We start from the raw sequence: 13,201 nt of genomic DNA on the forward strand, positions 1-13,201 counted from the left end.
AAGCGGCCGTGGGGTTCCGGTTGGTTTCGGTTTCAAATGGCTTGTACCTTGGGCCCGGGACATAAACTCAGAATGTGTTTGCATGAGGAGCAAGGCTTGTAAACTCCCCCGGGGTATTTACACTGACATCTTCGTAAGGGCTGGGCTCTCCTGTAGGCGCTGGACGTTGACCTGCGAGAGATAGAAGGAAAGCGAGGCGCAACTGTGCTGGGACGCACAGAGGTGCAAAGAAGTGCAGTGACCGAGCACAGATACCGATCTCCTAAATGCTGACAGCAGGTGTGCTCTCATGGCACGGTTTGATAAGCAGCGCTGCAGACCGGAGCTGCTGGCCCTCCTGTCCCACTGCCCTCAGCCCCACCAGCACCACACTGCGTGGAGCTGCATCCCGCAGAAGGCCGGGAGCGATCCCGGTTAAAATTAACCACTTTTTTTTTGATGTGGTTATATTTAACCTCGTTCATTGCTCTGGATGACAGGTGTGCCAGAAGGCAAGAGGATTGTTAGGGCAAATGCGCTAGTGAGAGAAGTGCTTGAGAAATACTCCATGACTGGGGGGCAGTCCTGGCAGGGCTGTGCGAGCAGCTGGGTCGCACTTCCATCATATCACACAGGAGTAGAAGTGGTTTTATCTTTGGATATCTGCGGGTTTGAAATCAGGCAGCATTTGATTGTTTTAGTAGGGAAATTCTACTCGGTAGACTTGGTGCTGATTTTCATGCATGTATCCATTCAAGGTCCTTTGGTGAAAGCACCAAAGACGTTGCTTTCAGATAGATAAAATACTGAATGTTTGGGTTGGGGTTTTTGGTTGAATGTGAGTGCTAGTGCTGTGAAGGGCTGAGAGTTTTGTGAAGAGTTAGCTCTTTAAGAAACAGTTCACTTGGTTAAAAAACAAACCTGAAAGCCTTCCAGGTTTGATGCTTGATACTTTAAGATGTTATTCAGGCGTGCCTTGTTTTTTAATTCTTCTGCATCATATTCTTACCTCAAAGAGTTTAAGTTACATAGGTAAAATAAAGGATAAGAGTAAAGTAATGAGTATTTTTTTAAATGCTTGAAAGAGCTCATAAACTCCCTCCTGTAACTAATTTTACTGTTTTTATGCTCAACAATATAAAAATGGAGCGGTAATTACTTTAATTTGTAGTGTTGGCTAATTATCTTGTTAGCATAGAATTTCACTGAAGTCATAAATCTTCGCAGATTGGCCTGGTTGAGGAAATCACTGCTTTCAAAAGCTTTGAGCTTTTGCTGCTTTTTGGCCCTAGTCAAACTCTGGGTGGAATATTAATAAATCAGCAATAGAAACATCACCCTCTGGGTTCTTTATACAAAGTGGTTGTATCGGGGTAGAGTTCTTGATTTTTATTGCACACAATAGACTTGTGTTGAAAGTAGTTGTGAATCTAAATCAGTGGGTAATCTCATCGTTTGGAAACAGCCCCTTTTTAGCTCTGCACCCCTCCTTCACAGAGAGGCACTGTGTCCAGGGCTGCACAGCTTCAGCCTCGCTTAGCAGTTGATGAATACAGGTACGAATACTTGGCTGCCTCTTATTTTCTGTTAATGCTGAGAAATTGCTAGCAGCATTGTTATTCTGAATTCAGTGGTGCTTCAGAATAGGAGGAATTGTAAGAAGTGCACCTTTGGTCGTGTGGCAGAGCCTGAAGTGAAAGATTCCAGTGCCTCTGTGTAATGCTAGCACAGGGGAACACAGTCATTCTGATTGGGAGGTTCTCTCATTCCCTTCTTTGTGGTTCACCTGGGGAAAGCAGCTCAGAATTGCAGCTGGGTGCTTTATTAGTTCAGATAATGGGCTTCAGTGTAGTTTGAAACTGTTAGGTGTTCCCCAGTTCATTTGTTGCAGGAGTTAAAGATTGAAACTCAAGGAAGAGAGGAAGAACACTCATGGTTAATGCAGCTGCCTGCTGCCCTGAAGGATAGAAATCTCAGCCCCTACAGCTGCCACAAAATGCCTTTGTAATGCAAAGGCCACTTTAATTTTGGCATACCTCATGCCTGAGTGTTTAATTTTATGGCCTTAATGTTCTCTTACCGTAGTTTTAATGTATAATATAAATTCTTAAATATAGCTACTTTCAGAATATGTAATTGTACATTTAAAGTTTCTGCGCTTTGCAGTTCCCATGTATTTAATATAAGTAGAAGCAACATGACTTTGTTCGTGGAGTCTTTTGTCACCTTACTGTTTGCCTCCTTTGGACTCTTTCCAGCTGTTACATTTTGTCGTTAAAATCACTGAATTAGTTTTCTTACTCTGCAGTGATGTTCTGAGGAACAATGCTGACTATATCATAAAATCAGCTGTAGTAATATTAATATTTTATTCAGTGTAGATCCATTAGAAGTAGATACACTGTGTAAGATTCAGAACTGCTATTTCGGTAGAATCTTATGAAGCTTAGGAGATACTGTGGGCATTCCCCATCTTCCCAATAAAGATGTATCCAAGTGAGGTTTAAGAGTGGTGACAAATGCTTTGTCCTTGTAGTAGTGTTTAATAATCTTTAAGTGTATGAGAAAGCTTCAGTTCTAGAGCTAAAACCATTTGACTCGTTATGACAGCCTGCTACCACAGGGCAAATGGCATTGGACTAATATCCGTATGATAAAGCAGAATGAAACAGTTCTTGGAGAAAGATCCGTCTTAAGTGAATTTAAAAATAAATACTGAGTTGTAAACATCGTGAGGTTCTGTAGATGTAAAAAGATATTTGCAGGTGTTTCTGAGGTTTTGATGCATGTTATTTTGGTATCTGGCCAGACCCAAAAGGAATAGAGAGAAGACAAAAACTGTGATTTAGATGGGTTCTAAATATCTTGTCCAGCGTGAACTTTTAGCCATATGTTGGCTGTGTTTTTACAGATCTCTGTAAAAGTTTTCCGGGCACCCTGAAGCTTTGTTCTCACTCAGATCCTCCGTGCTCTTGTCAAAACGGAGCATCTTGGCACCTCTGCCTGTTTAGTATTCATAAATTAGGCAATCTGTAAATTAGGCATTCACTTGTCCGAAGGCATGTTCAAACCGCACCTGAGTCACACCTATGGGGTTGGACTCGGGCCAACCTGGAGACTCTCCCTTTGGTTCAGAAGCACAAAGGAGGGACAAGGTAGAAGAAGTGTTTTTCTTTTTTTGTTTTTTTTTTTGGTTGGTTGGTTGTTTTTTTTTTTAATGTCTCTTTCCAAAAGAAAACAAAGCTCAGATGCTCCCAGCAACAACGAAAACCCAAACACTAAAAATCCACTTTTCACTGCTTAGAAGGTGATTAAAGTTTAACTGGGCAAAAGAAAAACACTACAGTGCTTGTTTTCTTGGAGCTGGAGATGAAGGAGATAGGCAACTGTGTTGTGGTCTCTTCCAAGAGCTCTTCAGTCTTTTCTTCCATATAAAACTTTAAATGTCATTAGGGAATGGAAGCCAGAACTCTTCTCTGTCATGTTGGGACCCAGAGAGTCTGCATGCTGTCCAGCAAGCCTCTTACTTCTCAGTTTTTCTTACTTGCTCTGAGGGCTGATGCTGGAAGGAGAGGTCAGGAGTTGATCCAGCTTCCAGCACAGCATGGAACCTGCAGAGAGGCTGTGGTCTGGACCCCTCTGGAGAGTGGCTGTAATTTCTCTGTTCTGGCTTACTGTGTTGTAACTGTGCTGCTGGACAAAAATGAGAACACTTATTTTCCCTCTCTCTGGCGTGTCTTGATGGGAAAAGCTTAGCTACATACATCGGGATTGCAAATACTAACCTTACCAGTGTTCTAGTCCTCAGAAACAAGTGATGTTGAAGGCTTGGTTTTGTGTTTACCAGTTACCTTTAATGTCTGCGTATCTACTAACTTTTTTAGAAGTATTGCTGAGCAGTGCAGCTGTCCTTGACTTTGGTACTTATTTTTTCTACAGCTACTTGAAAGGAGGTTGTAGTGAGGTAGGCGTCAGCCTCTTCTGTCAGGTAACAGCGACAGGACAAGAGGTAACAGCTTTAAGTTATGCCAGGGAGGGGGTTCAGGTTGGATGTTAGAACTGAATTACTGACATCTTGTGGTAGTGGTGGAGCTATCGGACACCTAGAAGAGGAATGCCTGGGAGTGGGCTTATCATCCAGCACAGCGTCTAACTTTTAGATGCTTAACAGTGGGGTACAGTATTGTTTACAATGTAATACTAACATTGTAGATAAAATCTAAAAGTTTTTAGCATGCAGCTCCCTAAGTACATGAGAATATCTCAGGTGGCTGATCCTATATGCATCCCATTAACTGCTGACCTGACAGTTATTCCCAAAGTTCCAGCACTGCCTTATGAATGCCATCAGAAGAGTGTTTGTGAACGTATTAGGAACAGCCCTTTAACAAGTGGCCCTTGGAAGAAAGAGGGATGGTAATGTGTGCATTTCTTAATATGCATTAACAAAAATCTGAGAAGAAGCACACAATTTTACATATTAAATGATTATTTTGGAGAATATTTGAGTATGAGATAGTAAGATGCATAATGAGGAAGAAAGAACACTTTAAAATAAATTGCATTAATATAGCTAACTTTGTATTTCCAATTCCAAGAATTCCAGTGCTGCTGCTGCAGTAAATAAAACATAAGTTACCATTTTTACACTTTGTGAAGTACATCCAGGATGATAAAAGCTTTTATTGGTGTAGTAAATATTAGTTGCTGGCATTTAAGAGTATTTGATATTTTGGGTGGCTGTTTCACTGCATGTTTAATGCGGTGTCAGAGACTGGTGTTGGTCTTTCGAGTAGTGGATGTTACTCGCATGCACTCTGACAAAGCTGTTCTGGAAGAATAACGTTCCAGCAGCTTGGTGGCTGCTCGCAAGAAGGTGGGTGTGAATTCTGACAGGGTAAGCTCATGCTGATGTGAGCAGGTGGGAGATTGAGAGTTCTTCCCTTGGAACTTGTCAGAGAAATGCCAGAGGCTTAGGCTGGCTTGGTTTTCCTTGGTCATCCAAAAGCCTCAGGGATGTTAAGGGGAAAGATGGTGGTGTGTGGAGGGACTTTCCCAGCCCCTAGTCCACGAGGGGTGTGTTTTATATTTGAAACGTAGATCTGAAGATGTGAGAAATCAGGAAACATTTCACCAAAATCTGCTTGGCTCAGGAAGCAAGCAACAAGGGAGGTGGCTTTTTGTTTTAAGTCCGATTTCCTACGGAAAGTGATTGACGCTGTTTATCCCATTCTTTCCTTACATATTTGCCAATAGCTTTTGAAGTCACAGACCAGTTGCAACCACGATTGCAGGAAGGACAGATCTCAGACTGTCACATTCCTACAGTTTTGGGGAAGATAAACAAACTGGGTGGGGAGAGAGCACGCTGCAAGTTTGGCATTGATTTGCTTTTTAGCATGTGCAGGTCTCTGCTGTGCAGGAGATCATTGGGTGTAGGCTGGCTTGTTACTGCGGGGCAGAGGAGTGCTCATGAAAGGTAGAACTATAGGAACTGTGCCCTACTGTCTGTTAATGGGTATTTTGATCATTAACTGAGGAATTAGTGTTCTGATCAGAATTAGTTTGCTTACTTTTAATTCCTGGACAATTCTCTGCTCAGTAATGCCAGATACTCTTTTCAAGCCTCTGTGACAGGTGTAATGTTTACAAATTTTGTAGCATGCAGAAACTTCCATTATTACCATATGCTTGTTACAAAGTAGCATAATAGATGTAAAATAGTTATGTGGCTTCAACTTGTGCTTATTTTAAAGTAGCTTTCATAGTAAAAAATATTCTGAAGGAAATCAGCTTTTCCTCTGTCTGTGCGTAGAAAAGCAAGTAGCAGCATGAATCATGTCTTCCAAGAACTGTCAGAGTAGGAATGCACGTTCTCCCCCTATTCACACACTTTCCTCACTGTCAATTTTAATGAGGTAATATGATTTAATAAAGGTTTTCTTGCCATCCGCAGCAGCAACATTCATTATATGTAATCAATCTGCTGTTAGCAAGTGTGTGGCTGAAGGTGAAAGTAAAGTTTGGAACTTGCGTGCTACTTTCAATGGTAGCTTGTTATCTCAGTAACCTTGCTTAAAATACATTTCGCTATTTAGCTGCAGTAAATGCAAATTTTCAGGTGAAAATATTTTTGTTGTTTTGAGGTTTTTTTTCAGATTGTATATTTTTTTTGCTAGCCTAGCAGTGTTAAACATTTTGTGCTGCGCTAAAGGTTTGCATGATGTTTCCCAGATAAAGACACAGTTCCAGCCTTGAAGAGCTTATGATCTAAATGTCAGTGATATAGAAAATGAGGAGAATGATCTCAGAAAAGGGGACAAGGATTCAAATGAATGTAAGTCATAGCAATCAACTTAAACAAGTTGTAATTTTTTGAACAGCGTACGGTATCAGCACAGAAGAGGGTGAGAATATAGAGGCAGCAGACAGCATAAAGCAAATCCAAATAGTATAAAGATTTGAAGGAATAGAAGGAAAATGTTACTGAGCAGGATTTGGAAAATATAACATCAGAAGAGTAGGCAGAATCAAGATGAAGAGGAATGGGGATGTGGTAGGAAACAGAGACAGGAAATACATAGAAGAAACTTCTAAATTATGGCTTTTATGAAAAGAAAAAAAAGGAAGGAGACAGGAAAAGGGTTGGGGAATGTGCTGGTTTGATCAGTTTGGCAGGAAAGCTGGGACACACATCCTAGTGCTAAGACTTTCCCTTACCCCTTGCCCCACCCTGACATTTAACTGTCAATTCAGTTGCTTTTAAAAGGAGTGGTGGAACAGCAGCAGTGGGCCTGAAAACTCAGGCACGTGTGTTCTCCTGATGCTGTCTCCCATTCCACTGAGGTTTTGTGTGAGCTGCTGGCCTTCTTTATGAGTTTTGGCACCACTGAGGTGAGATTGTAGAAGCACCTGGCATCAGAGGTGATTCAGGCACTACTGCTTAATATAAGTCAAAAAGGATCCGGAATGTTTTTTGCTACATTATCTGAAATTGCTTTTCCAAATGATCTTAGTTAAACTGGTACTACCTTTAACTGGAAAAATTAAACACATTGTTGGTTTACATTGAGTTGTTTGAATCTTGTTTGCTTTGCTGATACAGGAATGGGAAGTAATCTCATACACTTGTATAGAATGTTTTTAAAATGTCACCTAGACACTTTCCAGTCCTATAAAAAAAACCATAGTTGTCCTTTCTTATCTATATGTTATTACTGGGATTTGATTCAATAGATTGATTTCTGATATTAGAATGTTCTCCTGGAAAGTAGATAAATGGATGATAATCTGCCTTTCTTCTTCTCTCATTAGACTTGTCTAATGAAATATATTTTTGAAATAGCCTTGTTCAGTCTGTGGCGTTCTTTGTCTCTATTGTGCCATCTTCCAGCTGTGTTGTATGTATCTGGAGACAAGATGGGGAGGAGTAGGGATTTTGAAGTTCTTCTTTTACGTATCTTATGTCAAAAGAAATTTGTTTTCCTTGCATGTGGTGGAAGTAGATGTATAGATGCTTTAACAGATACACTTTGCTTCATGTAAATGTTTGCTGCAAGATATCAGCAGTGATAACTAGCAGTGGTTTTCCCTGCAGAATTGTCAGCAGTTCCATATATATAAAACTCTTCCCTATTTGTAGGAGTACTGCACTGATAGGAAACAGAGAGTTGTTTTTGTGAAGTAAGTAGTGTTTGCTTACGTAAATATTTGGGGTATGGTTAGCTTCTACTCAGCAGAACTCACTGAAGTTTGTTCCTCCTTAGTGAGGGGAAGATGGCTTTTGTTCTTTCTTGTGCGGTCATATGCTGTGTTCCCTAGGAGTTCTGACGTGGATAACACCTACTGTCTGAACCACAACACAAAGTTAAGATTGTATCGGTGTACTTCTTTCTTAGAAATGTGGCTGGTGTGTTACTGATGCTATGGAAGAAGGGCATAACTTGCTGCAAAGCAATTGTAACATTTGGTAGGCACTGTTAGAACTGTAGCTGTGGTGCTACCCTTAGGCCTTTGTGTTTGGCTGCAGGTTGGGATTTCAGGCTGGAGGAAGTTCAGACTTCAGAGCTGAGTAAAGGGAGGGATGTACATCTGAAGTTCTCCTTCCTCACGTGTATTCCAATTTTGTGGAGTAAAGAGTAGGAGTGTGAAGTTGTGAACACTTTAGGGCTAGAACTAAAGTGACCGTAATAGTAACAGAGGAAATGGGGCAGCAATCAAGGGCTCATCCGCAAGTTGTTTCAACTAGATTCATTTTCATAGAGCTGTTGTTTTTTTCGTTTGTTTTTTTCAGAACACTGTGCCAAAAAAGACTTTTGCTCAGATGACATCACACTTGGACTACTAAAGCTATCCACCCACTCTTCAAGGCATAATGGATTTCTAGGTAATTTAAGTAAGTATGTAGATTTTATTGCTGCTAAAACAGTACTGCTTTAAACAGAAGCGTCTTTTTTTCAACCTGAGGCAAGGTAGACATTCCCCTTCAATTTGAGATTGAAATTAATGTTGTGTGGGTGCCGGAATAGACTTCAAATAAGCTTTTAATAAGCTTCCATCCTGTAGACAGGAGCATAGAATAAAACAGTTGTGCCTGAGAAACCAGAAGGAAAAGAAGCAACCCATGATGGCACTGTCCTTAGCAATGACATATGCTAACGTGGCCCTGCTGTTTTAGGAGCCTGAGTTAGTGTCTCTTCCAGGGATGTGTTGCAGCAAATGAGCGTATGTATTGCTACGCTCACAGCTTGTTGGGGTCTTCTTTCACAGATGCTCTTGTTAAAGTGGTAATGATACTCCATTAATGTACAACTACGTACAAAGCAAACAAATGCATCTTAATAGGTTCCAATTAGCAGTCCCTCTGTTCACTTGTCATCATCTTTCTGAAAGGGTTGCATCTCCCCACTGCCTTGATTTGATACTCTGTGCTATCCAGCTGAAGACAGGCCAGGAGGAGCAGATTTCCATCTTTGCAGGATTCATTCATGTCTTGTCATGCAGTCTGTTTACTGATTGTATATCCATGATCACGCAAAGTGGAGTGCACGAGACTGGGCAGATAGTTTGAGGAGCCTTTTATGAGCAGCTTATGTTACTGTTAAACTTTTAAGGTGACTCTCAATAAAATAAACAAAGAAAAGCCCTCCAAGAAATACTGATCTACTTAGATATTTCAGACTTTGTGCCAATCTTTCTCAAACTAGGTCGTTTTGTCTCACTGACAGAAAACCTTTCTGTATTCTTGATATTTTATATGCATTGGAGATGGTTGGTGTGCTTATAGTTAATGATGCTTTAGGCTTTCTCTTCGAAGACTTTTTTTTTTGTAATTTAACAGGATTTAGTGAGCAGAAATTCTTTTTATTGTTCAAACTTGGCCAAAAGTTACTTCAGTTCAAGCCTTACCAAAAATCAGCTTATCTCTGAGGATGAGACGGAAGGGGAGGGCAATACTGTTTTCATGATTCGAGCTGCAGTGTTAATCTTAGAAATGGGAAGATATAAGACCTGCGTGTGTTAGAGTAAGCACTCAAATGCTTAGGAGACAAATAGAATTTTAGGAGAAAATTAGAACAGTTATATTGCAGTATTGGGCTATTTGCTTTGTGCCATCCCACACTCTTACATTAGGCAGCATGATAGATTTCTGAAAAATACTGTTTCTACCAGCTCATTGATTTGCCTACATCTGTTTCATCGGTCCAAATCAGGTGAGGTAGGTCCTTTTATTTATAACCAGACAGAGCAAGTAAGCATACTCTAGCTGGGTTGTGATAGGTAAACAGACCTCAGCTGCTCTGCTCCTTTCTAATGTCAGGCACAAGCACTGAGTAAGGAGACTTTGTTCTGTGCTCTCAGTGCTTTTCCTTAGCACACCCCCAATATTGTGTTCATTCTGTTTGTGCAACGCACCTTCAGTAGGATATTTCCATAATTATTGAGCTTTTTTCGTTCGAATTTTCTTTATTATGATTATTTATTGCTGCTTTTGTGTTCAGAAAGATTCACAATAAAATGGACTGTTTGCAATAATGTGTGCTGTACATAAAGTTACAACAGAGGATTTTTTGAGCATCCTGATTTCTTATACATGGTGTAAATCATAGATGTTGCTTTTTCAAAATAACGTTTTCAGACCATGAAGATTTGTTTTGTTTTATCAAGAATCTGTATTTTCCAGGGCATACTTCAGCTTTATTTACCACTTTTCTCTCCATGGGCTGTTTTCCTTTGCATTTACAAAAATGAAAGGTCAAACGAAAATGTTACTCTCTCAGTTCTTTTTTTTAAATGCTGAAAATCTTCAGTTCAAAACTGTCCTTAAGCAACAGAACATTTTGTATTTACTCTATAAATATTAGTTACAAATATATTTTTATATATTTACTTTATAAAATAAAAAACAGAATATTCATAAATGTTGTCGTAATGTTTTCCGTACAAGCAAATGGCTAAGTAGAGATGAAAATATTTTTAATGCTGATTCGTAGAAATAGGAAGAGAACAGAGATTTGAAAGTTGTTATTCTCCTTGACGTGTGTGCATATGTAAATGCATGCAGTTCAGCCTCTGCTTTTCTGGAAATGTGCCTGTGTCACCACTTGTGGAAAAACCCATTTACTCAGGAGAAAAGTCAAACCACTATCATTTAGATTTATTCTTACTTGCTGTACTTCCATAGCATAAGAAGGAATGGTGGTGCAATCAGAGCCCATCCATAGGAGATGGGAAATGTAACATTGTAGGGCAGGTAGTATCTCTTTGTCATAATTTTTGGGGCCGCTCTATCTATCACAGTGAAGAAAAATCTCAATTTATTTAGTAGGTTCTAGAGAGGTAATGATCTGCAAATGGTTTCTTGGTACCCAAAAGATTTAAAGAGAAAGAGATTGCTTCTGAGCCAGCTTGGGGTTTATCCCAGGTTTTACCTTTGGATCAGAGTAGCTGACTGAAATTAAATCAAGAAGTTGCTGACCAAAGCGAAGCTATGCCTTGAGCAGGCAGTAAGGAGGGAGAGGAGCTGTGTAGGATAAATCACTGCTCTGTTTGTCAAATTACTCCAATTGTGAAACAGAGTAATACAGATTTGCAAGACAGGCAGGAGGCTGTAGTTCTACTTTGTTTTGCTGAAAACAGACCGTGTAGCATTGAGGACTGATTAATGCTTCCCCTCCCACCTTTTGCATATTACAGGTTGGTGCTGAACTTTTTTTTTTCTAGATTTTGGACTTTTTGTGTTGAACCAGACCCAAAGGTTTCTGGTGTTGATGAATTACAGGAAGATGGAATTTATGTTCCATATAGGAATAAATGGGATTACTTCTTACTGCTTCAATTTTTATAGATTTAGAATGTAGCATTCATATTTCACAGATGCTTAATGATGCTTACAATCATTCAACTGAATTTTTATTATAGTTGATGAAAATTATTATTACCTTGTTACTCTGTTATTTTTTGCTTTGAAGCCCAGGCCCACACAGAATAAATCTTCTGAAATATACATAATACCTCAGCTCTTAAAATTTCAACTTAAGTTTGTATGTATTTAGTTTTTTTCCCTTAAAAGATCATTTTTTTAGACCTTGTTTGAAAATCGTTTTCTTTTCATCTCAATTTCAGCAAATGCAGTGTGAAGCCTATTCCTTCATTGGCAAAAACCTCTGGAAATATATGCTATATATTGAATGTTGGTGAAATTAGGTGAGTCTCCGTGAATGTTTTAATCATTCTAAGCAACAGGATGAGTTAATCATGTGAGACCAAATCCTATTTATAACTTACAATGCTAAGATACAATCTGACATTTAACTTAAAATCTAAAAGATTAAATTGATTAAAAAGATTAGATAAGCAAATGACATAGCTCAGAAAAAGAAAGGTAAATGTTATGCAGTGTATTCCTGGATTTTCCCTTTGCTTGTGTAAAAACATATTTGTAATGCGGTTCTTTTATAACATAAGTTTCTTGATTCGTTTCCATTGGCATATCTGGCACGGTGTTCCTGTGGCTGCTCTCTGAGATGATTAGGGTCAGGCATTTCGATATTGGCATAAACAAATATTGCTATATCATTAATCCTTTTTCTTTCTAAATTCCCATCGTCATTTACTGCTCGATGTTGAGATGAGTTTGAATGACAAAAGCAAGCACATGTTCATCTTCAGCTCTTTTAAATTTAGTTTGATAGGGGCAAGTTGAATTTTGGTAGTAGTGCTTATAGACCTGTTTTGGTCTCAGCCACGTGAATTGCAAAGTGAGAAAAATCCTGCAAGCTTTGTCTGAAAGTTCAGAGATGCCAACAACTTCAGTTTTCACTTGCTGTAATAACTAACACAGATAATAAGGGGAAAATAAATTACTAAGACACAAAATCTGAAAGAAATAGCCAATAGATTAGCACATACTGTTTTCTGTTTACTTTTGCTTTTAAGACGGTGAGCAAAAGCTTCAATTCTTGTTGAATCAGTGCCTGTTCTGTTTTGTGAGATGATACCTGTTTTCTGGAAAGGAAGAATACAATTGAAGTATATGCATTACCATTTTGATTTATGTCATTAATATGGTTTTGGACAGAATCTCTCAACTAATTCCTCTTAGTACCTACTGGTTCACTGTGACTGAATTACATTCCTTTCTGAGAAAACAATCATTTACATTCTGCTGCAGGTGTGAGGTGCTCTTTGTCTCTACTGGGAACATACAGGCCTGAATCAATTATTAAATCCTTGGAAAACTTTGAGTGGCCTGTGTAATAGTAATGTTTGCTTCTAGACACTAAATGAAATCTAACCCAAAATAAACCTGCTTGAGCAGTGTCCGCACAAGCTGCTTTGGTCTACTGATCCTATTCTACTGCTCCAGTTTACTAGCTAGTGGTGACATGGACAAAACTGTTAGCTTTGATTATTAGTGAGAAGCTGAGGTTTTCTTTGCAGCTTCTTTTTATACAAACTGTCAAGGAAATAGGGAAAAAGAACCTGCAAATGACAGTAAATCAAATGACTTATATCACAGCTGTCTTTTGTAATTGATTGTTCTTTAATCTGGTTTTCTTCCCTATTTATGTTCTTAAATTGTGAAAAATAGGAGTCATGACTTTTTTATAATTTTATGTACAATACTGAAATTTATGTACTTCCTACTTCAGATTTTCCCTTGAATTTTTAATCACACAAGCCCAGAGTTCTGTTGCAGCCACTGAGTCTGAGCAAGGGA

General features: G+C 39.1%; 1 long non-coding RNA gene across 1 annotated transcript; it reads left to right on the forward strand.

Moving 5' to 3' along the window:
* The first annotated feature begins 433 nt into the window (after positions 1-433).
* On the forward strand, positions 434-13,199 carry LOC104910749. Its single transcript, XR_793382.3, has 3 exons — positions 434-6,316; positions 8,273-8,374; positions 11,605-13,199. It is a non-coding gene; the product is annotated as an uncharacterized LOC104910749 (long non-coding RNA).
* The last annotated feature ends 2 nt before the right edge of the window (positions 13,200-13,201 follow it).

Source organism: Meleagris gallopavo, chromosome 4, assembly GCF_000146605.3.
Source record: "Meleagris gallopavo isolate NT-WF06-2002-E0010 breed Aviagen turkey brand Nicholas breeding stock chromosome 4, Turkey_5.1, whole genome shotgun sequence".
NCBI classification, from domain to species: Eukaryota; Metazoa; Chordata; class Aves; order Galliformes; family Phasianidae; genus Meleagris; species Meleagris gallopavo.